The sequence below is a fragment of the Pseudophryne corroboree genome, chromosome 1, assembly GCF_028390025.1.
Source record: "Pseudophryne corroboree isolate aPseCor3 chromosome 1, aPseCor3.hap2, whole genome shotgun sequence".
NCBI lineage: Eukaryota > Metazoa > Chordata > Amphibia > Anura > Myobatrachidae > Pseudophryne > Pseudophryne corroboree.
In genome coordinates this window covers 340,342,569-340,370,493 of record NC_086444.1, presented here as the reverse complement: position 1 = coordinate 340,370,493, position 27,925 = coordinate 340,342,569, and the positions used below count along the sequence as shown (strand labels likewise).

General features: G+C 45.0%; 1 long non-coding RNA gene across 1 annotated transcript in view; it reads left to right on the top strand.

The window, feature by feature from the left end:
• The window catches only part of LOC135069170 (uncharacterized), a 51,229-nt gene that overhangs the window by 22,049 nt on the left and 1,255 nt on the right, over positions 1-27,925 (top strand). Inside the window, exon 2 of the long non-coding RNA XR_010255364.1 lies at positions 24,163-24,214. This is a non-coding gene — a long non-coding RNA (uncharacterized LOC135069170). The remainder of the gene's footprint in view (positions 1-24,162; positions 24,215-27,925) is intronic.

Genomic DNA, 27,925 nt, shown 5'->3' with positions numbered 1-27,925 from the left:
GAAGCTTCAGCGGGAGATACTGCACTGTAAGTCAGTGCAAGTGACAAGCACCCACACTCAGATTTAATTAATGATCTGTACACCATAAAACAAGGAAATAGAACAACCACAAACAGTGTAATAATTCCAGATTACTCAAACAGGGATGTAAAGGAACCTTGAGATTTAATTCTATCAAGTACTACCACTATGAGGAGATGTTCTTTCTTGGTAATGCATTTATATGATATGATATATGATTTAAGCAGGCATATTCCAAGTTATTTGATATATTTATTAAACATCAATGATTCATTATGTAATGATTTACTGAAAAAAAGAGACAATTTGCTGACAGCACGGATTCATTTTGTACAATTTTATTACTGTAAAAACTAGAGATGAGCAGTTTGGATTCCATGGAATCTGAACTGCTCCGAACTTATGGAATCCGAGTGGATGTTCCCATCAGACTCTGAATCCAGTTCGAGGCCGAATGTCATCCTCCCGTTGGGATTTGGAATCCACATAAGGATCCACCGATGGGCATTGGTGCTATTATACTCCAGTCATGCTGCTCTCTGCTCTGCCGTGTCTGCCCAAGTGGCTTTGTGGAATACAAGTGCTGTCACTGTCAATAAGGAGCTGTGCTGCCATCACTGTCCATCTAAGGGACTGTGCTGCTGTCACTGTGTCCATCTAAGGGGCTGTGCTGTCACCATGTCCATCTAGTGGTTGTGCTGTGCTGTGTCCTTCCACAAGCTGTGTCCAGTCCCCTTAGTCTATTTCCATCACAGTGGTGCTCAGGCCTTAGCCTTTATATATGAGTGGTGGTTCTGAAATTGTCAGTGAGGAATCTTCTTCTGCCTTTCATGATGATGAAAGACCTTTTCCCTCAGAGTCTAGAAGTGGCGTTAAAAAATGAAAACTTAGACTTTTCTCAGTGATTAACAGAAGAAACTGTTAAGTGTGTCCTTGAGTGCTATGTGTGAGTCTGACCTTTCAAAGAAGCTGCCATCTACCATTTCTGCTCCCTCTGGAAATGTGGAGATGAGCAGCAGTATAGTATGTATGCTGTAGCTGATGACATAGAAATTGAGGATCCAACCATGGTAATGGAAGAGGATGAGGGGGATAGTGTAGCTGACACCGGTGCTAAAGTGGATGTTGTTTGTGTAAGTCAGGCACCAATGAAAGCAGCTGTTCGCCATGATAAGAAGGCCAGTGTCACGCCTGGGCACATGCCCAACAAATCCACCTATTTTGTGTGGAATTATTTTTACCTAAATCCTGACAACATTTGTCAAGACATCTGTAGTGTTTGTAAAACTACAGTAAGTAGAGGTAGGGACATTTACCATCTAGGAACCTCCTCACTGTTACATCATTTGCAGCAAGCTCATAAAAAGTTTTTGACATCAGAAACTTGTTCTAAAAAATAACAAAAAGCAGTCCAGCTAGTTTCTCAACTAGATCCCAGCACCTGCAATCTCCACCACCAACACCTTTATCCTCAATATCCTCAGTAATGAACAAAGGTAGTCGTGCATTAAATTTGTTACTGCTAGGTGACTCCTCCTCTATCGAGGATTCCTCAGAAGAATCCTTCAGCGCTAGGCCTGTACCTGGGTATAGATCTTCATCCCAGAAGGGGACCAAGCTCTCACCCAGTCACACAGCGGGTCACTGATGCCATCACAGCTATGCTAGTATTAGATCTGCATCCAATATCCACCATTAATGCAGTGGGTTTTACAAAATGAATTGAGGTTCTATGTCCCCGGTACCAAATTCCATCTCAGTTCCATTTTACTAGACAAGCAATACCTCACCTGTACCAGAACATTAAAAAACAACTAATTATTTGCCTCCAAAATGCCATTGTACCTACTGTCCACTTAACAACAGATATGTGGACAAGTGGTAGTGGTTCAAATTAAAAATTACATGACTGCGACAGCCCACTGAGTGGGTGAATCGCTTTTAGCAGCAATGCCACAACAAACAATGTAATAGCAAAATAACTAATCCCACTTGGACTTTCCTCAGGATTTGTGATTTCTGATAACACCACAAATATTGTGAAAGCATTTCAGTTGGGTGATTTCCAATATGCCCCATGTTTTGCTCACACAATCAACTTGGTGGTACCGGGTTTTAAAAATAAATAACAGGGAAATGCAGGAGATGCTGTCTGTGGCCCAAAAAATGTTGGGACATTTTTGGCATTCATCAACAGCATGCCGGATATTGCAGCAGCTCCAAGAACCTGAAGCAAGAGGTAGTAACCAGGTAGAAGTCGACCCTTTATATGCTTCAGTGGATAGAAGAACAGAAAAAAGCCATCCATAGCTATACAACAAGCCATTACATTGGGAGAGAAGGTGGAGTGTACCTTAGCACAGCACAGTGACGTGAGTTCTGACACTGCTAGCTTCAGTCAGGTGATTCCCCTAATTAGGCTTTTGGAAAACCAGCTTCGCCTAGATACAAGGGTTGCCAATATCTTGAAATTATATCACTAAATTTTGTCGACCGTACTTGATCGAGGTTTAAGTAATACATCATGTGTTTCTTTCCAGCTGATCCAGATTTTAATAGATGCAAAGAGCTCCTGGTGAGCAAGTTGGCAGCTCAAGTGGTACACAACACGACGACATCTCCTTCAGTTTCTCCAGCAGCTGCCAGGAAAAAAACTCAGCTTTCCCAAAATACACAGGGGGTCATTCCAAGTTGATCGCTCGCTAGCTATTTTTTTGCAGCGCTGCGATCAGATAGTCGCCGCCTATGGGGGAGTGTATTTTCGCTTTGCAAGTGTTCGAACGCTTGTGCAGCTGAGCGGTTCAAAAACAGTTTTTGCAGTTTCTGAGTAGGTCTGAACTTACTCAGCTGCTGCGATCACTTCAACCTGTCCGGTCCCGAAATTGACGTCAGACACCCGCCCTGCAAACGCTTGGATACGCCTGCGTTTTTCCAACCACTCCCTGAAAACGGTCAGTTGATACCCATAAACGCGTTCTTTCTGTCAATCTTCTTGCGATCGGCTGTGCGAATGGATTCTTCGTTAAATCCATCGCCCAGCACCGATCCGCTTTGTACCCGTACGACGCGCCTGCGCATTGCGGTGCATACGCATGTGCAGTTTTGCCGAGTTTTGACCTGATCGCAGTGCTACAAAAAATAGCGTGCAATTAGGTCGGAATGACCCCCACAGTGGTGATGCAGAGGAGTCAACACAACATTTTGACAACTGTTCAGGTCGAAAAGAATTGCTGAAAATTAGTGACACCTCTACCGTAACTCCATCTGATATGATCACCATTCAAAGGATGGTGGAGGATTATTTTGACTACTGAAAAGAAAGAAGGCAATTTGGAGGGCTTGTACAAACTGGCTTTGCATTACTTAATCTGCCACCCTCCAGTGTGTACTCAGAAAGTTTTCAGCACATCCGGGAACATTATCAGCGATGGGCATAGGAGGCTACTTTCTCAGAATGTGGAACACATGATGTTCATCAAAACAAACTACAAATTTTATGAGGAAGACCTTTACCGGCAATTACATCAAAGTATAGAGACTTCTGTAATGGTGGATTCTAGCGGGGATTAATTAACATTGTGTGAGGGTGATTTACACACTAATGAGGTAGAGGATGGTAGTGACGATGACATCTTGCCACTGCAGAACTGTTAGCTTAGCTGCCTTAAGCCCGTTGTTAGCATGTTTTATGGGGGCCCACCCCAAACAATACAACCACAAAAGTGTCAGTCCCTGACGCTGAAGTGCTTGATTTGTTAAACTGTGCATGTCCTGTTTAATATTCAGCATAAAGACAATTCCCTCTTGCACCACTTTTAAGTTCTGCCACTGCTGTGGGCAGTGTTTAAATGTGTTATAAACTGCCATGTGTTTGTGTTGCTGCTCTGTCGCCTACTAACCTGCCAGCTCGATGCAGCCTTTTTCCTAAAGCAGTAGAAAACAATATTGTGAGGTGGTCAAAATTGACTGCTCCGCATCCCAGCATCTAAGTCCCAGTAGCTAGTTGCAACCCAGCAATCCCGTATAGCTGGTACTGCTCCACAACCCAGCATCTAAGTTTTAGTAGGTGGTCATAATCCAGCAATCCTTTATAGCTGGTACTGCTCAGCATCCCAGCATCTTAAGTAGCTTGACGGATCGCAGCAATCCTATGTGCCTGGTACTGCTCCACATCCCAGCAATCCTGTGTAACTGGTACTGCTCCGCATCCCAGCAATCCTGTGTAGCTGGTACTGCTTTGCATCCCAGCAACTCTCGGTAGTTGGTACTGCTTTGCTTCCTACCATCCAACCTCTGGATGCATCCAGCGTCTGTATCGTTGCCTCACCATACAAGAAAGAACCACATTAGACCTTCCAACTTCTTCCCAAGTTCTATAGACCTCAATCCAGTAATACAGTCTAGTCCTAGTTCGCAACCAACCATAGCAGTGACACTCTTCTAAGGAGATTTCTGGCTCCTGTATCTGCGAAGCCTGTGTAGCTTCCAACACTGTAACACATTAGCACTTTTATGGTCTTTCAGCCTGCTAAACAGCACAAAAGCAATATACTTCTTAAAGCTTCACTGCTGCAATCATCCATCACACCAGTGTGCTGTCTGTCTCCTGCAACAAGTCCTGCATGTACAACTCCAGCCTGCAGTTCTCACACTGCTTAATATCTACAACCTCCAGTATGCAGTTCCCACTCTGCAGAGTATCAACTCTAGTATACAGCTTCACCCTGCAGTTCTCGTGCTACAAAGTCTTCAGTCCTTTGCAAACCTGATGCAGTATCTATGCTGCCAATCATCTCAATGCAACTCACCAGTTACCATACATACACATTTTGTCCAGAACTTAGGGCCAAATTCAGACCTGAATGCAACAGCAAACTTTTTCTCTAATGGGCAAAACCATGGGGGTAATTCCAAGTTGATCGCAGCAGGAATTTTGTTAGCAGTTGGGCAAAACCATGTGCATGGCAGGGGAGGCAGATATAACATGTGCAGAAAGAGTTAGATTTGGGTGGGTTATTTTGTTTCTGTGCAGGGTAAATTCTGGCTGCTTTATTTTTACACTGCAAATTAAATTGCAGATTGAACACACCCAAATCTAACTCTCTCTGCACATGTTAAATCTGCCTCCCCTGCAGTGCACATGGTTTTGCCCAACTGCTAACAAAATTCCTGCTGCGATCAATTTGAAATTACCCCCCCATGTGCTGTCTTTGACAGCAGTCACGAGGGGCCCCATCAGTCGGGGAAAGGGGATCCATGTGTAAACATGGATCCCCTTTCAGTGCGTGGTTCGGGTAATCCGTTTTTTTATTTTACCAAGACCCTGGATTATAACTGTTAAGAAGAGGACCGATCTACACCGGATTTTTTGTAAGTATAATTTTATTTACAGGTACCCCGGGATTCTACTGGACAAAGGGACCGACTGCTTTGTGTCAACATAGGTAAGTATGTATGTGTGTAAGTGTGCATGTATGTTTAATAAAATTTTACTATCACGGTGTGTGTGTTTTGTTTTTATTTGGGTATTTTTTTTGTAGTAGAACTACAGGTACCAGCGGGCCCATTTTTTCCCCCACATTCTGGTACTTGTGGTTCTCCAAGTACCAGCTTGCGGGGAGGCTTGCTTGGACTTGTAGTTCTGCTACAAAAAACAATATAATTTTTTTGACACAAAAGGCTATCAGACCCCCATCCGCCGCCCTTGGATGGGGGGGGCAGCCTCGGGCTTCACCCCTGGCCCTTGGGTGGCTGGAGGGGGGGACCCCTTAATTAAGGGGTTCCCACTCCAGGGTACCCCGGCCAGTGGTGACTAGTTGGAGATTTAATGCCAGGGCCGCAGGGACCAATATAAAAGTGTCCCCCGGCTGTGGCATTATCTCTCTGACTAGTGGAGCCCGGTGCTGGTGTTAAAAATATGGAGGACCCCTACGTATTTTGTCCCCCATATTTTTTGCACCAGGACCAGGTGCAGAGCCCGGTGCTGGTTATTAAAATATGGGGGAACTCCTGTCAATTTTTCCCCTGTATTTTTACAACCAGGACCGACTCAAAGATCCAGAGGCTGGTTATGCTTAGGAGGGGGGACCCCACGCAATTTTTTTTCTGTTTTCAACCCATTCTGCACTGCTCACAATGCACACAGTGAAGCCCTGCACGGATCTCACAGATCCGGCCGGGATTCCTTGTGTTTTGTCAGGCAGTGTTTTACTCACCACTCCCATAAAACACTGCCTGACATTACGAATCACATCGACATCGGAAAAAACGAATGTGGAAAACTCGTCAGCTTAGTAAATGACCATATCAGGATTCAAAAAGTTGCAGTAAAATGCACCCGATACCATTCGAGATCAAACACCCACGGCCAGGGGTGACTAGTTGGGGATTTAATGCCAGGGCTGCAGGGACCAATATAAAAGTGTCCACCAGCTGTGGCATTATCTCTCTGACTAGCGGAGCCCGGTGCTGGTGTTAAAAATACGGGGGACCCCTATGTCTTTTGTCCCCGTATTTTTTGCACCAGGACCAGGCGCAGAGCCTGGTGCTGGTTGTTAAAATATGGGGGAACCCCTGTCAATTTTTTCCCTGTATTTTTACAACCAGGACCGGCTCAAAGAGCCCGAGGCTGGTTATGCTTAGGAGGGGGGACCCCACGCAATTTTTTTTCTGTTTTTAACCCATTCTGCACTGCTCACAATGCACACAATGAAGCCCTGCACGGATCTCACAGATCCTGCCGGGATTCCTTGTGTTTTGTCAGGCAGTGTTTTACTCATCACTCCCGTAAAACACTGCCTGACATTACGAACCACATCGACATCGGAAAAAACGAATGTGGAAAACTCGGCAGCTTAGTAAATGACCGTATCAGGATTCAAAAAGTTGCAGTAAAATGCACCCGATACCATTCGAAATCAAACACCCTTAAAAACGGCTAAAACACGAATATTAATAAATATACCCCCAGGTCTGAATTAGGCCCTTTGTTGTAAGCCATCAGCCTGCATTCCATTCCTGTCCCAGTCCTGTCCAGTCTGCATTCTCCAGTTTGTTCCTGTCCTACCCATGGTCCCAATGCTAGCACCTAGTCCTGACAATAGAAAAAAACTTTTTGGCAATCCTGTGGCGCTGTACTCATGAGCAGCAGAAGACTGAAAAAATAGGTCACCAACCTATACATAGATGGACAAGTAAAAAAAAAGGAAGAGTCTTACATGCGCTATGAGTAGACGGTAAAGTCCAAATTTCAAGTAACACAAATGGTTCTCCTTATTCCTCGTGGCAGTTCATGTATGGGGAAAAAAGGGGAGAACAGACGATAGTGTAATAAAGTCAGATGATGACATACCCAGCATGCCTATTCTTCCTATTGAGAAGTGTCACAGTCCACTCCAAAAGATTCAGAAACCCAAAATTTATTTTTTGTTTCCCTCTCAGGTCACCTCACACCTGGTAGAGGAATATATGATAGAATGCTCACACGTATGCTTACTTTTAGTATGCAGGTGCTGTGCTCATAAAGGTATCTTTATCCCCTTTCGTCACCAAGCACAGAGATGATAAATCCATATACAATGCAGGATGGTTGAGACAATAAAACATGTTTATTAAAAACAAAAATGAGGTTTAAAACACATAGTAGTTCAACTTTATCACACGGAACAAAACACCAGATGTAACCCGGGTATATAAGGTATAGTTCCCCGTGCTTGTGAACACTCTGTACCTCTAAAACAGACGCTATCACTAACTCTATGTATGGGGTATACACATGGAGCATTGGGGGTAATTCCAAGTTGATCGCAGCAGGAAATTTTTTAGCAGTTGGGCAAAACCATGTGCACTGCAGGGGAGGCAGATATAACATTTGCAGAGAGAGTTAGATTTGGGAGGGTTATTTTGTTTCTGTGCTGGGTAAATACTGGCTGCTTTATTTTTACACTGCAATTTAGATTGCAGATTGAACACACCACACCCAAATCTCTCTCTCTCTGCACATGTTATATCTGCCTCCCCTGCAGTGCACATGGTTTTGCCCAATTGCTAACAAATTTGCTGCTGCGATCAACTCAGAATTACCCCCAATGTATGCTTAATTTCTAAGCAATCTAGTCAGATTGCTTAGAAGTTAAGCACCCATCTCTACGTGTGTACCCTCCTTTAGAACCTAAACATGCTTAGAAGTTCAGCACACATCTCTACGTGTGTACCCCCTTTAGAACATAAACATACTCTCTTTGATTGTAGCCAATCCAAAATCACAATTGAAAAATCTGTCAATTTATCAAGAAACATAATAAACCCCCAAAATACTGATGTTCTGGATTTTTACATTTCTGTTTGATAGGCTATTTGTCACGGTCCAGCGGGAGACTGTGCAGGGGAGCCGGCTCTTACCTGTCCAGTCCCTTTGGAGAGGTCCAGCTGGTGGAGGTGCGGGCTGCTGGCGCCGGGCAGGGTGTGCTGGGAGGACAGGCAGGGGCACTGGTTGGCAGCGCAGCAGACTGGCAGCATGTCCCTCCGGCAGGGGTTAGCAGTGCTGCTGTGGAGCCAGAGCTTCTGTGAACAGGCTGGGCTATGTTCCTGGTGGCCATCTTGGATGTGGGCAAAAAGCCTGTCTTGCCCACACTTCACCAATTTACCACTTTCCTGTGGCCAATTAGCTCTGAGCAGCTGCTATAATACAGGAAGGCCTGGAGGAGGGAATTTGCCAGTGCAACGTCTTTCACAGTATCTGTGAAGCTAGTTCTCTGTGCTCCCGCAGCGTCTCCAGTGTTAGGTTCTTGTTACAGCAAATTACCCAAGCCTGCTGATATAGCCTTACGCAGACTGCCGACTCTGTTCCCATGTCTCATCTAGCTACCTGTTCCGGATGCCGCAGTAACCAGCCTTCGGAATTCCTCCTTTAAAGTACTGGGTCACGATTCCGGTATCCTCAGCCACCCGCTAACCTACAGTAGTATTTCTATTCAACTGTCTTTGGCGAACTCTGTTAAACTACTCCAAGTAATAAATGCACAAGACCTTCATCTGTCTCGCTCGTTTGTTATTCAGAGGTCCAAGTGCACCAGAATCATCTTCCCCAAATCCGGATCCACAAGAATCCTCAGAAGTGACAGTTTGCACTTGCCAAATGGATCCAGGAACTGGACAGGATTCTGGCTCGGATCTCGTACACAGCATAGCAAGGCGTCTGGAGGGATTGGAAAATTCACTGCAACATTTGGCGCAGTGCCTCCAAGAGATATCCACTCGGCAGGATTCCATCCAAGCCTCTCTAGCGAATACTACTCCTGCCCGTCGACCGGAGTCACAAGTTTCTCAGCCCGTACTGGTGTCATTGGGGTTATCACCATCCTCTCTCCGTTTGCCAACCCCCAACAAGTTTGACGGGAACTCTAAACTCTGTCATGGATTCCATAATCAGTGCGATGTGCACTTTACGTTACAGTCAGCCAATTTCCCAACACAAAAGGCGAAGGTGGCGTACAGAGTTTCCTTACTCACAGGGGCAGCCCTGGAATGGGTCTCACCGCTCTGGGAAAGAGATGATGCTCTGCTGAGTGACTATCCAAAATTCCTAGCTACTTTTAGGCAGATCTTTGATGAACCGGGACGCTCGATATCAGCATCCATTGAGATTATGCGTCTACGCCAAGGGAATAGGCCAGTCGGCCAGTATATCATTCAGTTTCAAACCTACGCCTCTGAGCTACTATGGAATGAGGAAGCCTTGGTTGCAGCGTTTTGGAGTGGCCTTTCTGACCGTTTGAAGGATGATCTAGCGACTCGAGACTTACCACCAAAACTGGATGATCTCATTTCATTATGTAACAAAGTCGATCTCGGGAGAGGCAGGCCGAAAAAAGCAAAGACGATCGCTATCGTTTCCGCCCTGTACCTCTGACACCCCCTCCGCTAGCAGTAGATTCTCCTGACGAACCCATGCAGCTGAACCAGGCCCGACTTAATCCTGAGGAGCGCCAGAAACGGCGGCAAGAAAATTTGTGTCTTTACTGTGGGGCACCAGGACACATGGTGGCATCATGCCCACAGCGTCCGGGAAACTCCCGCTCCTAAATGGGCTAGGAGACACCAGGTTAGGAGTCTTGTCTCGGTCTCCAAATTCCTCTGAACCTACTCTACCAGTCACTATTGAACTCTCACAAGGTACTAAGTCCATTCTCTCTCTTTTAGATACAGGAGCAGCAGAGAATTTCATCACAGCCCATCTGGTTCAGCAGCTTCAGATCCCTGTGCGAGATTTGTCCCGTTCCATTTCGTCATCTGCAGTTGATGGAAGCCGTATTCCTGGTGGAGTAATTTCTCAACGGACTCTTCCTATTTCAGTTGGTATCGGTGCTCTTCATAAAGAGCAATTGGAACTTTTAGTTATACCCAAGGCATCACATGAAATTGTGCTGGGTTACCCTTGGTTTAGTAGGCATAACCCGCATATCGATTGGCACTCCATGCAAATCTTATCCTGGGGGACGACTTGTTTGACCTCTTGTTTGCCATGTATCAAACCACTCAATAAAACCCTTGTCACATCACCCCTGCAGATTTTTTCTCAGTACGCTTCCTTCTCTGACGTCTTCAGTAAACAGGGAGCAGATATCTTGCCACCCCATAGGAAATGGGACTGTCCTATAGACCTCGATCCAGGGAAAGATCCACCCAGAGGTCGGACTTACCCTTTATCAATTCCTGAAACTAAGGCTATGTTCTAGTATATCCGAGAAAACTTGGCCATGGGGTTCATTCGGTCATCTACCTCACCAGCCGGAGCTGGGTTCTTCTTTGTCCAGAAAAAAGATGGGGGGTTAAGACCTTGTATAGATTACTGGGGCCTGAATAACATCACAGTAAAAAATCGTTACCATCTACCCCTCATTTCCGAATTATTTGATCGAGTCAAGGGAGCGACCATCTTCTCCAAACTAGCCCTAAGAGGAGCCTACAATCTGATCAGGATACGAGCAGGTGGCGAATGGAAAACCACGTTCAATACCAGGGATGGTCATTTTTAATATCTCGTCATGCCATTTGGTCTGAGTAATGCCCCTACCGTATTCCAAAATTTCGTCAACTAAATTTTCAGAGACCTTCTATATCAATCTGTCGTGCTCTATCTGGATGACATCTTAATCTTTTCCCCAGACCTTGGAACACATCGACGACACGTCCTAGAAGTTCCACGTAGCCTGCATGAGAACCATTTGTATTGCAAGCTGGAGAAATGCATCTTCGAGCAGGTTTCAGTTCCCTTTCTAGGGTATATAATTTCAGGCTCCGGATTACAGATGGATCCTGAGAAAATACAAGCCATATTGAATTGGTCAAGACCTTCCTCTCTTAAAGCGGTGCAGCGTTTTCTAGGGTTCTCTAACTACTATCGGAAATTTGTTAGAGGATTCTCCACCTTGGTAGCCCCCATCACCGCTCTTACTCGAAAAGGAGCAGACCCGTCTCATTGGTCCCCAGAAGCAGAGTCCGCTTTCCATCTGCTTAAACAAGCATCCATATCAGCACCAGTATTAAGGCAACCAGATATAAATAAACCCTTTTTCTCGAAGTGGCCGCCTCCTCGGAAGCAGTAGGAGCGGTACTCTCTCAAAGGTACGAAGATCATAAGTTCCATCCTTGTGGTTACATCTCAAAGACGTTTCTCCCTGCCGAGAAGAACTACACTATCGGGGAGCAGGAGTTGGCAGTCAAGCTAGCCCTAGAGGAATGGCGATATCTCATCCTGACTTATCGGCCCGGTTCACAGAATCTAAAAGCAGATGCTCTGTCACAGTCCACTACTTCCATTGAATCTGAAAAACCTCCTCAAACACACCCCGTCCTAGATGCAAAAGTTTTTGCCTCCACTCATCTACAACTTCCTGCAGGGAAAACTTTTGTCACTCCCCAACTTCGGAAGAAACTCATATCTTGGGCTCACACTTCCCGATTTTCAGGTCATCCAGGTGTTCACAAGACAATGGAATTTCTGCAAAGATCCTATTGGTGACCCACGCTGAAAGCAGATGTGACAGCCTTAATTTCCTCCTGCTTTAAGTGCGCCCAACACAAGGTCTCTCGGCAGCCTCCAGCTGGGAACTTATTGCCTCTTTCTGTACCCTTTCAACCGTGGTTCCATTTATCAATGGACTTCATAACAGATTTACCATCTTCCTGAGGCTACACTACAATCTGGGTGGTGATAGACCGATTCTCCAAAATGGCCCACTTTGTACCATTGAAGAAATTACCAACAGCATCTGAATTGGCCCATCATTTCATTTCCGAGATTTTCAGGCTTCACGGTCTTCCCACCGAAATAGTGTCTGATCAAGGTGCAATTTGTAGCAAAGTTCTGGAAATTCCTTTGCACAGCCTTACAAATCAAATTGCAGTATTCCACAGCCTATCATCCACAGTCCAACGGTTCCACCGAACGAGTTAATCAAGATTTGGAGATCTTTCTACGCATTCACCTTTCCTCTTCTCAGGATGATTGGGTAGAACATTTACCTTAGCTGAGTTCGCCCACAACAATACTTACCATTCTTCTACTGGGCTTACGCCCTTCCTCATTGTTTACGGAGCCCATCCTAAAGTTCCAGCATTTCAAAGTCTACCATCACTCGACTTACCAGCAGTGGAAACTTCCCTAAAGCGTTTTTTGTACATTTGGAATCGGGTTCATACCAATCTTCAAAAGGCTTCTCTTCGTTACAAGAAATGGGCTGATAGAAAACGAAGAACAATTCCTAGTCTCAAGGTAGGAGACCAAGTTTGGCTTTCTACAAGGAACTTACGCTTACGAGTACCTTCAATGAAGTTTGCACCCCCCCGCTTTATATGTCCTTTTCCAATTGTGGGAATAATTAATACAGTGGATTATAAACTCAAACTACCCCCTTACCTCAAAATTCCTTCTCCTTTCCGTGTTTCCTTGCTAAAACCTTTAGTTTTGAACCGATTTTGGAGACTGTTACCACGACCACCCAAAGTACTCACTCAAAGTGGAATAGAAAAAGGTACTTGACTCCCGAATTCGTTATGGTCGGTTACAGTACCTATTAGACTGGAAAGGATATGGTCCGGAAGAACGGTCCTGGGAGTACGCAACAGATGTTCAAGCCCCAACATTAGTTTGCAAATTTCATTCTAAACATCCAGAGAAGCCTAAATTGTGTCGGGGCCACTCTAAAGAGGGGGGGTAATGTCACGGTCCGGCGGGAGACTGCAGGGGAGCCGGCTCTTACCTGTCCAGTCCCTTTGGAGAGGTCCAGCTGGTGGAGGTGTGGGCTGCTGGCGCTGGGCAGGGTGTGCTGGGAGGACAGGCAGGGGCACTGGTTGGCTGCTCAGCAGACTGGCAGCATGTCCCTCTGGCAGGGGTTAGCAGTGCTGCTGTGGAGCCAGGGTTTCTGTGAATAGGCTGGGCTGTGTTCCCGGTGGCCATCTTGGATGTGGGCAAAAAGCCTGTCTTGCCCACACTTCACCAATTTATCACTTTTTTGTGCCCAGTTAGCTCTGAAAAGCTGCTATAATACAGGAAGGCCTGGAGGAGGGAATTTGCCAGTGCAACGTCTTTCACAGTATCTGTGAAGCTAGTTCTCTGTGCTACCGCAGCTTCCCCAGTGTCAGGTTCTTGTTACAGCAAATTACCCAAGCCTCCTGATATAGCCTTACGCAGACTGCCGACTCTGTTCCCGTGTCCTACCTAGCTACCTGTTCTGGACGCTGCAGTAACCAGCCTTCGGAATTCCTTCTTTAAAGTACTGGGTCATGGTTCGGTATCCTCAGCCACCCGCTAACCTACAGTCGTATCTCTATTCAACTGTCTTTGGCAAACCCTGTTAAACTACTCCAAGTAATAAATCCGCAAGACCTTCATCCGTCCCGCCCGTTTGTTATTCAGAGATCCAAGTGCACCAGAATCATCTTCCCCAAATCCGGATCCACAAGAATCCTCAGACGTGACACTATTGCTCAGATGAACTGAGGTTTGCAATTGTCAACAGAAATTTTAACAATGGACCTCATTCAGAGACGGATGGAAATGCAATGTCGTTGTATTTCCAACTGATCTGAAAGGAGGGACATGCAGGAGACATCTCAGAAGAGACACCTCCCTCCTGCATGTTGCTGTGATCCTACCACGGCGACCATCATCGCAACCTGGGATCCAACGGTCGTGATGTTCCACGCAGATGGTCATCTGAGTAAGCTACAGCTTACTAAGTTGGCCTACGGAAGCAGGGGTTGCAAATCCAGGAAGTCTGGCCCTGTTTCTGGGTATGCAAGCCTCCCCTGCCCTCTCTCCACAATGCCCACTCTGTACATGTGCAGAATAAACCTTGTGCAGCTGAGATTCATGAATATCAGGAATCTGCATGCGGACACAGACCTGCGGGTCAGATCTGAATCAGGCCCAATATCACCTATTGACATAAGTTCCCCATGTTCTCATTAGTTAACATGATTTCTATTTGAGCTAGGCATTTTATAAAATGTTTGCATGTTTTAACCTGTGCCTACTTTAGATTTTATGGCATGTTTGTGTTTCTGCAAAACACATTTTACTGGAATTTTTCTGTTCTCAGAAACAAACATAAAACCCACTGAAAATAAATCCTGGTACATTTGGGTGCGACATGGACAATAAGTCATGGGCACTCACACCCAGCGGAACTAACAATGTAATATCACCCACCACTTTAGATGGGCGCTGCGGGTGCAAGAAATCAATTGAATACCCCCATAATGTTTTATTATATCAAATGATAGGCTGAGGTGTCTAAAATGAAATCCACTCAACCTCTGCAGCAGAGTATGAGCCATTCAGTCATCTCTGGCAACCAAAATCCTGGAGCTGCTTACTTATCCTACTTACCCTTAGCAATGGAAATCCCAAATACTTCCATTATTTTGATTAATAAAGGTTCAATAAAAAAAACAATCATACTTCACTGTGAAATCCAAGATCTATCCACTCCTTTCCATGTGTAGAGCTTCAAGATCATTCTTCTGCTCAGCAGCAGAGATACAAGGGGCATTCACTTACCCTCAGCAATAAAGATCCCACTGCAGAGTTATTAAGTGTATGATACATTGACAAATTTCCATGTGAAATTTTAGAGGTTAAGATCATATACAAACCGAATTTGCATGCCACGAAATATCTGCGTTTAGTAGTCAATTATAGTTTTCCATACCTGATGAAATCCTGCTGCTCTTCATACTATGTAGAGTTTTCTGCTCTGTGATGCTCTCTATAGGCTCAATTTATTATTTATTTATTTATTTATTTATTAGCAGTTTCTTATATAGCGCAGCATATTCCGTTGCGCTTTACAATTAGAACAACAATTATAGAACAAAACTGGGCAGACAGACAGAGGTAGGAAGGCCCTGCTCGCAATGATCTCACACACCAATAAGGTCACACATGTTGATCAAACGGATTGATCAGCCATACATTTTTGCATGTGTTTGGTCAATTCTTTGGAACACATGCTCAGTCATCACTTTATCATTTTATGCACGTCAACAAGATCAAGTTACTGTGAGATAAATTATGTTTTGTGTACAGAATTTCTTGTGAGAAGTCTGTTATCCTATTACTCCAGCTTTCGTTTAGATTAATTTATTGTTATTACAAAAGCCATCACCTCACTGTGAATCTAGAATGTGTTTGTCAGAGGCAGGAGTGGTGTCACAGTGCAAGCATAGCTGTTATTGTGCCTGGGGAAATGTTCACATAGAACGCCTTGATGAATGATGATGTAGCTCTGAATTAGACTGTTATGCCAGACTAAGTGGAGCTCGAGACACAATGTAAATTTGTAAGGAAGAAACAACTTAAACCTGCAATATCATCAAAAGTATTTGTAAAGCATTTTTATGGATTGGGAGTCACAGTAGAAAGCAAATACTGGAGTCCATTGGTCTGATGGATTTATAATTGCCATCCATTAGAAGGATAATTGGGGAGGATAAAATCACTTTTTGCAAATGATGATGGAATGATAAGATAGGAATCTATCTAATGACCCATGTATATAAAAAAAATGCCATCTGCTGTAAGTAGCTTATGTCTATTGTGATTGTGCAATAAATTTTGCTTTTATTTTTAATAACATTCCATTGGATCTGCTACAGACAGGCAATCCAGTACACAATATATTGCTAATGTACACTGCCAGTATTAAGTGGTATTTCATTTTCTCAGCAAGGTACAAATATATTGGAATGACTGATTATTGGCAAATGACAAAAGAGAACTGCTCCAAACTCATCCACCCACAAAATAATAATATGCAGACCGGATGAATCAGCTGCATAACATCAAATCCATTTATTCAGCAAAACTTATAAAATAATAAAACAATCAGCCATCATAAATCGCAAAATAAATAACACTCTGGCTTCCTGAGATTTGTGATAAACTATCCAAATCTAATCCTTGCGGTACCCCTTATAGGCTCCGGAGAGGCTGGTGGGTTTAACCATATCTTGCCCTGGACCTGCAGCCATTTATGTGGAAGTTGCAGCCAGTGATACGTCTTGAAAGAGACGTGACCTGGGGCATTGATCCCGCACTCATGGCTTTTGTCTGGTGAATGGGTGAATTAGGGACAGCCCTGAGAGAACCTCCAACTGCCCACTCTTTTCCACTCCTTATGGTCCTCTGCCAGCGGATCCCCTGGTGCCCTGTTCGTGTCCAAGATGCTGCAGTGGCAGTGGTAGTCAGCATTTACTGTATCTCCTTGTCTATGTGTGAAGTTATTTCTCAGTTTGAGATAAATGGCAGTCACTTGATCGGCAGAAGTCCTCAGCAATAATGGTCAGTGTCCGTATTGGTGGCAATGGATCAGGCTTTGATGTAGTATTGTTCTCCACCGCGTTTCAACAAAGGGTCTTCCGCTGTGGGAGTAGTAATTACATGTTTCTGTTGGATCTCTTCCTTTATTCCTCTCTCCCTTCCCTCCTTTTCGTCAAGCTGCATATGCTGAGTTCTGAGGGTGTAAACTGTCTGTCAATCTCCCTTTATGTTTTTTTTTATTACAGGTTAGTAACCCAAAGCATCTTTTTATGTTAATCCCAGGAAAAACTGCAAATATTGTTTACAAAGAAATTTAGTGATCAATGGGGTATATTTACTAAAATTCGTATTTTCCCGACTGAGGTTAAAGTTCAATCACGAATGACATCGAAAGTGTAAAGTTGCAACTTTTTGAATTTATTACGACTAATTTACTAAGCTGTCGTATTCTGCATTTTCGTATTTACCGATGTCGATGTCATTCGTTTTTGTTTGCAGTGTTTTACGTGAGTGACTTGTAAAATACTGCCGACTTTAACACAATGAATCTCAGCCGGATCTGAGAGATCCGTGCTGGGCTTCATTGTGCACCTTTATTAAAATAGAAATCATTGTTAAAATAAAATTAAAAAATGCGTGGGGTCCCCCCTCCTAAGCAAAACCAGCCTCGGGCTCTTTGAGCCGGCCCTGGTTGTAAAAATATGGGGGGAAAAATGTCAGGAGTTCCCCCATATTTAAACAACCAGCACCGGGCTCTGCGCCTGGTCCTGGTTCCAAAAATACGGGGGACAAAAAGCGTAGGGGTCCCCCGTATTTCTGAAACCAGCACCGGGCTCCACTAGCCAGATACATAATGCCACAGCCGGGGACACTTTTAAATTGGTCCCTGCGGCCCTGGCATTACATACCCAACTAGTCACCCCTGGCCGGGGTACCCTGGAGGAGTGGGGACCCCTTCAATCAAGGGGTTCCCCCCCTCCAGCCACCCAAGGGCCAGGGGTGAAGCCCGAGGCTGTCCCCCCCATCCAAGGGCTGCGGATGGGGGGCTGATAGCCTTTTTGTCAGAAAATGAATATTGTTTTTAGTAGCAGTACTGCAAGTCCCAGCAATCCTCCCCCGCAAGCTGGTACTTGGAGAACCACAAGTACCAGCATGCGGTGGAAAACCGGGCCCGCTGGTACCTGTAGTACTACTACTAAAAAAATACCCCAATAAAAACAGGAGACACACACCTTGAAAGTAAAAGTTTAATACATACATCCACACCTCCATATACACATACTTACCTATGTTCACACGAGGGTCGGTCCTCTTCTCCATGTAGAATCCATGGTGTACCTGTTGAAAAAATTATACTCACAAAATCCAGTGTAGATGGCGCCTCTTCTTTTCTATTTGTAATCCTGGTACTTTGCAAAATAACAAAACGGACACCCGACCTCGCACTGAAAGGGGCCCCATGTTTTCACATGGGACCCCTTTCCCCGAATGCCAGGAACCCCCCCTGACTTCTGTCTAAGAGGGTTCCATCAGCCAATCAGGGAGCGCCACGTTGTGGCACCCTCCTGATTGGCTGTGTGCTCCTGTAGTGTATGACAGGAAGCACACGGCAGTGTTACAATGTAGCGCCTATGCGCTCCATTGTAACCAATGGTGGGAACTTTGTGGTCAGCGGTGAGGTTACTTTCGGTCAACCGCTGACCACAAAGTTCCCACCATTGGTTACAATGGAGCGCATAGGCGCTACATTGTAACACTGCCGTGTGCTGCCTGTCATACAGTACAGGAGCACACAGCCAATCAGGAGGGTGCCACAACGTGGCGCTCCCTGATTGGCTGATGGAACCCTCTTAGACAGAAGTCAGGGGGGGTTTCTGGCATTCGGGGGAAAGGGGTCCCATATTTTTACAACCAGGGCCGGCTCAAAGAGCCCGAGGCTGGTTTTGCTTAGGAGGGGGGACCCCACGCATTTTTATTTAAAGAAAATAACACTTTCCCACCCCTTCCCACTGAAAAACATGCACGGATCTCATGGATCCGTGCATGCCTATCCGAACACGGTAAAAAAAAGCAGGTCTGTTTTTTTTTAGCACTTTTTCACGATTTGTATTTTAGCACGGCAGTGTTTGGCTATTGTCGGCAGTGTTTGTGATTTGCACTTTTTAGTAAATGACCGATTTCTACCAAATTCCTGGCGTATTTGACCGATGGTGTATTGATTCGTAATTTTTTCCTAGGACTTCCAAAATAATACGAATGCCCTCATCACTGCCGTGATTTGAGTTTAGTAAATTCCCGAGATGACACGTTGAAGAAAAAACATCATCTCGGTCAAAATCGGGACCTTAGTAAATATACCCCAATGTGTACAATAAAAAAATGTAAATCACAATATTAAATATCACTACTGTCTTAGCAAAATTAGTTCCACTGAGCAATAACAGACATCCACGTGAGAAAAACCACAGGTAAACACTATATACATATTGTACACATACAGGGTAATAAACTAATAAACATAATTAAGGCGAGAGAGACGTGTGGTGCCTGCTGCTGTACAGGTTTAGCCTTGTTGCTTACCTTGCGTCACACCCTCTCACCTTCATGCCATACGGGTAACAAAAGGTCCTGGTATACAAACCAGCCTAACAATGCCAGCCTAACATGAGCACAGGCCTAAGGCCTGATTAACCCCACGGGCCTAGTGCCCAATCCCTGGTGGTTTAGGAAAGGTTAACACTAAAGGGCCTCACAGGGGTCTACCAGTTCCATTGGGAGAGGCTGCAGTGGGGCACTTTTAGCTCTTTTGCATCTCACCATTGCAGCGATCTCTGGTCCTCAGCTGCACTCTTCTGCCACTGGCCCAACCTGGCCAGCGGTGCCGCCTCTTCTTGACCACCTCCAGTCGAAGCAGTGCATCTTCTTTCTTGATTGTGACATTTTCTGGCCCTTTCCGTGGCCACTGGGGCTCTTGTGTGGGCATCTTTTTTCCCCACTGCCAACAAACTTCTGGCTCTACTGCTTAGCGCTGTCTGACTTCAGACACCGGGGGCATGCGGATCTGTGATGCAGCAAGCTCTGATTGGCTTGCTGCAGTTGCATTCTATAGGCTGCTGGTCGCAAGCCATGATTGCTCAGTGGTAGCACCAAATTCAAACTCCTGACGCCTCCTTTCTCTATTGAATGCTGAACCGGTGCCAAGTTTAAACTGCGTAGCCTGGCTCTGTTGAATGACCGGTGCTGGGATCAGAGGATTGTTCCAGTGCGGGTACACATTTCCACAATGGTACTGGGAGAAAACAACACAGTTGGGTAAAGGGTGGGGAAGGAGTGATTAGTAAAACTCTCTTTTAATTGATGTAAATGTCTGTGATAAATGGAGGTATGTACCTTCTGGTGATAATCACCCATAGGCTCTGCAGCAGCCATGGGGACCTTCCTGAAGTTTCAGCACTCCAGTAGATGGTTAAGCTGATCAGCAGCACCTGGACCCTGCGACCAGTGATGATTGGCTGGGAGAGTTCCAGCTGAGCTGGGGGTCAGGCCATTATGACAAGAGTGGCACTCACTTAGGTAGTTAAGTGCAGTAACGGTTGGTATGCCACTGCTAACTGTAGTCGGACATAGATCACCACTGGGAGCTGTCAGAGGGGAGTCAGCCAGGTGTTCCGGGACTCTGCGGGAGTGCCGCTGCTATACTGTAGTAGGGTAGTGGTCACTCCTGAGAGCCATCTTAGTTCACTGCACAGGTGCTGGTAGGGCTTTATCTGGGTTCAGGATAATTTAACTGCAACAGCCGCAGGCGCACTACTGCTCGCTGCTGTGGAGGATCAGTGGTCATAGCTGGGAGCCGTGGGAGATCCACACACAGAGTGTAGGCAAGTGGTTATACAGTTTTGGCCAAGACAGTACTGCAGGACAGCAGCAGCTGTATGGGACACAACACTGTGACAGTCTCTGAGACAGACACACAGTCTTGCTCTCATCTCATGAGAACAGGGCATTAAGCTCCACGGCGGCCGCTGTATAAGGAACATCTGATCCACCAGCGCTGAGTAGAACTGGAGTGTATTCAGCTATATGCTGTTCTGCCCTCCTGTGTGGGGGCTCTCTGCGTGTGGGGCAGCCGGGGTTACCACCCCTGAGACCCTGGCCATAATCGAGCCCTGTCTGCAACTCAACCACAGCTCCACGTGTGGGTGAAGGGCAGTAGCTGGATGCAGAGTTGTGTACACACGTAATTACTCCTGTTTTCAGACAGATCTCCAGGGATACGGATGATGCAAGTGCCCACTGATAATGATGACATTTATCACACCAAGCAGACAGCTAGGAGTATATCACTGAATACGGATGAATGTCTGCATTTAGGGCCCTATTCAGTAAGGATTGCAAATTCTGCTTGTTAGCAGAAGTTGCAATCCTTCTGATCGCATGCTGGGGGTCACCCATTGCAGGACAAGGTCGCCCAGCATGCTAACCGCCGCCTCCTCCCTGCGACTACGCTTAAATTGAGAAAGTAGGGTGTCCTCCTGCTGACAGCTGCGACGGCAGGAAGCCCGCCACCATCTATTTGATTGCAGTGGCTGCGTGTGATGTCACTCAACCGCCCTGATCACGCCCACGCCAGCCCCCCGTTCATCTGCCGCCACCTCTGTTTTCCCGACGCCACCCCCGTAATGTTCCGTCTCCACCTATGAAATGGAGCGTTGCTGCCCCGCGAGTGCCTCAGCCTGATTGCTGGGCCCTGTGCGTGTGCCTGCATCATCTTTGCGATCCAACCTGAATAGGTGCCTTAGTACACTATTCAGTACGGATTGCAAATTCTGCTAAAAAGCAGAAATTGCAATCTGTTCTTTCACATGCTGGGGGCCGTCAATCGCAGGAGAAAGCCTCCCAGCATGCTACCCGCTGCCCACCAACTGCGACCACGCTCTAATTGCGATCGCGCCGCAATTAGTGCGCAGTAACAGAAACTAGGGAAGCATCATGCCAGCACAGTCCCACCGCCATTTTATCAGTCTAAGCAGCTGCAAGCAACTTCACAAAGCCACCCCGAAAACACTCCAGACGCCTCATATTTTCCCCATGCCTCCCCCGCAACAGTCCGCTAACACCATCCCACCGCCAGAGGCATTCGCAGTTAATGCCACCCATCCGCATTAACTGCATGCGTATGCACAGGATGGGACCTGCAGCCCCATCTCAAAAATTGTGGTTGCATCGCGTTTGCAATGTGACCTGAATAAGGCCCTATGGGGCTAATACCGACCTGATGACTAGGCTGCATTTTCGTACAGCAGGCGATCAGGTCTAAACTGCGCATGAGTATGCACCGCAATGCGCAGGCACGTCGCATGGGTAAAAAGCGGATTGCCGTTCAGGGATAAGTTTGTGCGAAGGATCCATTCGCAGGGGCGTTCGCAAGGAGATTGACAGGAAGAAGGCATTTGTTGGTGGCAACTGACCGTTTTCTGGGAGTGTTTGGAAAAACGCAGGCGTGTCCAAGCGTTTGCAGGGTGGGTGTCTGACGTCAAGTCCGGTCCTGAACAGGCTGAAGCGATCGCAGCGCTGAGTAAGTCCTGGGCCACTCAGACACTGCACAAAATCTGTTTGTACACATGCACAGCTAAAATACATTCCCCCTGTAGGCGGCGACTATCTGATCGCAGTGCAAAAATTGCCTGCTAGCGATCAGGTCTGAATTAGGTCCTTAGTTCAGTCTACGCAGCTTCCATTCCAGTCTGCATTAGTAAACACATACAGTATTCCAGATTTAGCAGAATTTTAGTAGAGCAGCCCTTTTGGAAAGGGTACCCTAATAAAATATTTCTTTGTTATTGGACCCTAAAATAATAATACATAGTTTTCCCACTGAAAACTATGTATCACGGAACAAACATGAAAACACAACCTTTTATAGCCCATTTGACACCAGTCTTGGAAGGAATCATGAAGCAGATGGCGTCTGTCATGCTGTGCCTGGAAGTAGTTCCATACAGCAACTTTGGGGGTCATTCAGATCTGATCGTCGATGTACTAAATTAAGCACAACTATGATCATTTACTCTGACATGCGAGGGGACGCCCAGCACAGGGCTAGTCCACCCCGCATTTCAATCCCCCCCCCCCCCCCCCCCACAGGTACAAAAGCATCACACGGTGGCTCGAGCGCACTTCGCAAAGTGATTCAGACTGCGATCGCTGCTGCTGCAGCGATTGTAGTCTGAATTACCCCCTTTGTGCAGTAATAAAGTAGCTGTCCGCTGTCTTACCACAGTGTGTAAGGTGTTTCTGAACACTATGCTGTCTCAGAAATGCTGATGTTATAGGCTATAAGAAGAAAAAAATAAATTACATCTAGTATCTTCAGGATTATTACTAATGGACAAGGGAAATGGTTCATCTGTATTTTTTCCCTCTATATAAGTTCAATAAAACTAGAGGGAAAAACATCATTAAAGGTAATACCCCCTTCTCAATGAAAAAATCCCATTGTAGACATCTAATATCGCAGACTGGAAGCTCCCTTGTAAATGTAATTACTGTGCTTGAGGCCTAGATAAAAGAGAAATCTTTTATAATTTTTATGTTACAGTGCTGATCCGTTTATTTGCTGCCATAGGCCTAAACATCTAATGTTATTAAGCCAGAGGTTATGTCAAGTAATATCTTTCCACTGTCTAAATCCTAGTTCGTATGTGTTTAGTGGATTATTTGACCTAATATAATCCCTATATGTTACAAGATTCCAAATTCTTTTCAACCATAGTACAGTATTATTTAATACGCATAGAATTGGAAATATTTCAGTAACTCTCCCAACATTTGCAGATCATTTTTGATTTTGACTTCCCATCTAAAACATTTGTATTCCAAAATGTACAGTTGATATAAAATATGCTAAACAATAGAGTATAATTTATGTTGCAAGTGGTGCAGGAAGGCGTGGGTGGCTATAAAGGCCTGGGCCTGTCTTAGGGACTGGGAAGAGAAGCCACATCATACAAGATGGTGGGACCACATCCATTCATGGTGCAACATTTACACACACAGCCCCTGTGTTCACAACAGGACATGTAGTTGTCCTCACATTGTTGTCTTCACCTCCCTTAGTACCAGTTTTGACAGCCCTGTTAAGTTATATCCCTGTTCTGTGTTCACTGTTTGCTTTACTGTAATGCATCAGTGCATGAGTGCTTTCTCTTTCCTACTCCCTCTCTCTTCAGCACGCTTCACTCCATCTCTCTCTCCTTATCGGTCTCTCTCCCTCTGACACTGTTCCCCCAATTTTTCTTTTTTTCTTTCTTTTGCAGTACTCTAGAAAAGATCCTGCACCATGAAAGTTATCACAGATAGTGTTATAAGGTATATATAGCCACTCACTGTATTTTTTATAAATATATCAATTGCAATATCAAAAATTGTTGAAAAGCTGTTATTTGATGCACTCAACCTATGGCTACAGGGCTAAAAATCATTGTGTATTTTGTATACATTAAAAAAAGTAAAAATCTGTCTCATAACCTTCCCATTGGTTGTCACAAAATAAATATATACAATGCTTACTAACAGCATCAGACTGGCTGGCCAGGGAACCGCTTCTGGTCCATTTATGCCGGAACAATTGATAGTCAGCCATTCCGATGCTGCTTACTAACATAGAAAAATGTACTACACTTCAGTAACTGTACAATATGAATAAAGAAAAAATAAAAAATAGATTAAAGATGTTACAGAAAATAAAGATAATTTGTGTTAAAAAATTACTGTGTCTTGCCATATTTGTATCTCTAAAATGTAAACGATGTGTTGTAGTAGAGACTATAACTTGTAACCAGAAGTTGCAATTATGTACCAAGTGAGAGGGCAGTAGATTGTGTAATAGGAATGAACGAGTGCTGGTGTTATATAACATGTACTGTAGGATTATAAAACTGCAATAACCCATTATCAGTGTGTGATACAGTCTCCTATTAAATCAATGAGAGTGACAAATGCATCATTTTCTACAGCATATCCGTTACATTAAGCCACAGCCCAGAATGTCAGCATGCATAACAAACAAATTGTCAGCTGTCTGAAGTAAATAACACAGTTCAATATCAATTCTGATACTTGATTCCTCATATTTTAAATCGATCGGGTAAATTGGAGGTGCAGGTTCCCGCTGTATTTATTTCACATGTAGATAAATGTGAGTATGGATATCTGCTCACAAATGAATCTTTTAACCAAGAAAAACATAAAAACTGTAATGTACAACACTGCAGATACAGTATATACAATGGTCTCATCGCATATGGGTGATGCCTCTTACTTATTTAGGTCCACGTGGCAGTGCTACATATAAATATGTGCATACACAAAAAAATAAAAGGTGCTGTTATTAGTGGGATTTGATATCTAAAGTTCATACATGTAACATCCAGCACTGTGAATGCATACAGCGATTGATTTAATAGGAGACTGGTCTATTTACTAAGCCTAGAATGGAAATAAAGTGGACCGAAATAAAGTACCAGCCAATCAGCTCCCAACTGTCATGTAGGGATGTGGTCAGCATCCCGGCGCACTGGATGCCAGGGGTCAGGTGACCTGCACTGGAATTCCGACACCACTCGAAATCTCAGAACCAAGACCCAGACCAACGGTGTAAGTACTGGGGTGAAGGTTAGGGTTAGCACCTGGGGAGGGTTAGGGTTACGCACCAGAGAGGGGGTGTTAGCCATAACCAACACCCCCTGTGTCCTTAACACTAGCCACCACCCCAAGAGGGTTGGGGGCAGGGGTGAGGTAAATTGATTACCTTGTCCCCTATCAGCATTATAAAAGTTGGAATGACGTGGTCGGTCATTTGACTGCTGACATCCCGACTGCCGGGATAGCATATTACACCCGTCATGTCACATGCTATGGGGGACATTTACTAAGCAGTGATAGGAGCGGAGAAGTGAGCCAGTGGAGAAGTACCCATGGCAACCAATCAGCACTGAAGTAACATCTATAATTTGCATACTATAAAATTATACAGAGCTGCTGATTGGTTGATGGGGCTCATTTCTCCGCTCTTATCACTGCTTAGTTAATGTCCCTCTATGTTTGAAAACTGACAGGAGCAGACTGGCTAGTACTTATCTTTGTCCACTTTACCTCCATTCAAGTCTTAGTAAATAGACCCCTGTATCACACACTGATAACGGGACATGGCAGTGTTATAATCCTACCAGCACTCATTCACGTGATACATAACTGTAACTTCTGGATACAAGTTATAACCTCTCACTTGATACATAATTGTAACTTCTGATAGAAGTTACACCCTCCAATGCTTTAAACATTCTTAGGCGGCATGTTAGACAATAAGACAAAGCAAGGTATATTTTTTTAACGCACATTTCTATTTTGTTGTATTGTTTATATTTCTTTTATTGATATACAATCATTGTTTTATTTTACATTTATCTATGTTAGGCATTGTACTGTATTATATATGTATTTTGTGACCACCAATAGGAAGGGTATGGGACAGATTTTTCCCTTTTTAATGTATATCAAATAAAAAATGATTTTAGGGGGTTCTTCAGAGTTGTTAGCAAACCAAAAAAGTTAGCAACTGGGCCAAACCATGTTGCACTGCAGGTGGGACAGATGTAACATGGGCAAAGAGAGTTAGATTTGGGTGGGCTGTGTTCAAATTTAAATCTGGTCTGGAGTGTAAAAATAAAGCAGCCAGTATTTCTCTTACGTCCTAGAGGATGCTGGAGTCCACATTAGTACCATGGGGTATAGACGGGTCCACCAGGAGCCATTGGCACTTTAAGTGTTTGAGAGTGTGGGTTGGCTCCTCCCTCTATGCCCCTCCTACCTGACTCCACAGCAACTCCAACTATCTGTACACGGTACCAGGGGGTTGTAGAAGGGAGGGGAGGCTGTAAAACAACTGTATATCCTATTAAGGTGCACAGTCAGCGCTGACAAGGGGTCTCCCTTTACTAAAAGCGCTGTGTGTGGGTTGGCTCCAATCTCTGTGTCTCTCTTGCCATTCCTGGGGGGGGGGGGGGGGGGGGGCTCTGTCTGCCCCACCTGTGTGTGTGTGTGGAGTGTTTGGTGGTCTCCTTTAGCTATTTCCAGGGACACTGTGTCATATGTTGCAGAGGATTTATCCTCCCAGGATGATCCCATTACATGTAATCAGGATAGCACTGGTTTAGCACGGATACCAGCAAGGGAACCTCAGTGGCTTTCCTCTATTTCTGACAGTGTTGCAAGTAATGAATCTGCAACCCAGGTATTACAGAGTTATATGGCAGTATGGCCCGATTGTGGTACCTCAGGACACCCCGCTATATACCCCCACAAACGTGCGCTTGTGCATGTCACACAAGACGACACGGACACCGATTCTGACACTACAGACACTGATTCTGACACTACAGATGGTGATGGGGATGTGTTGCGTGGGTCCGTATCTCTTGCAAATGGGGTGCAGTTGTTGATAGAGGCTATCAGGGATGTGTTGAATGTTAATGATACCACACCTGAACAGGTTGAGGAGACTTTTTTCACTGAAAATAAAAAAGCCTCGCTAACCTTCCCTGCATCAAAGGAATTGAATGCTATATTTGAAAAAGCATGGGAAAACCCTGAGAAAAAATTCCAGGTCCCTAAAAGGGTCCAGGTGGCATTTCCTTTCCCTGAGGATGATAGGAAAAAATGGGAAAACCCTCCGATTGTTGACGCATCTGTGTCCAGACTCTCAAAGAAGGTGGTTTTGCCTGTTCCAGGATCTACCGCCTTAAAGGAGCCGGCAGATAGGAAAATTGATAACACGCTTAAATCAATGTACACTGCTTCTGGGACCATATTACGTCCCACTATTGCTAGTGCATGGATTGCAAAGGCAATAGTGAAGTGGTCGGCTACCTTACTTGAGGATTTGGATACGATGGATAGGGATGACGTTGCATTGTATTTATGCAACATACATGATTCTGCAGGTTTTATGGTAGAATCCATGAAAGACCTGGGTTACATGGCTGCGGGAATATCTTCCATGTCTGTTTCAGCTTGTCGGGG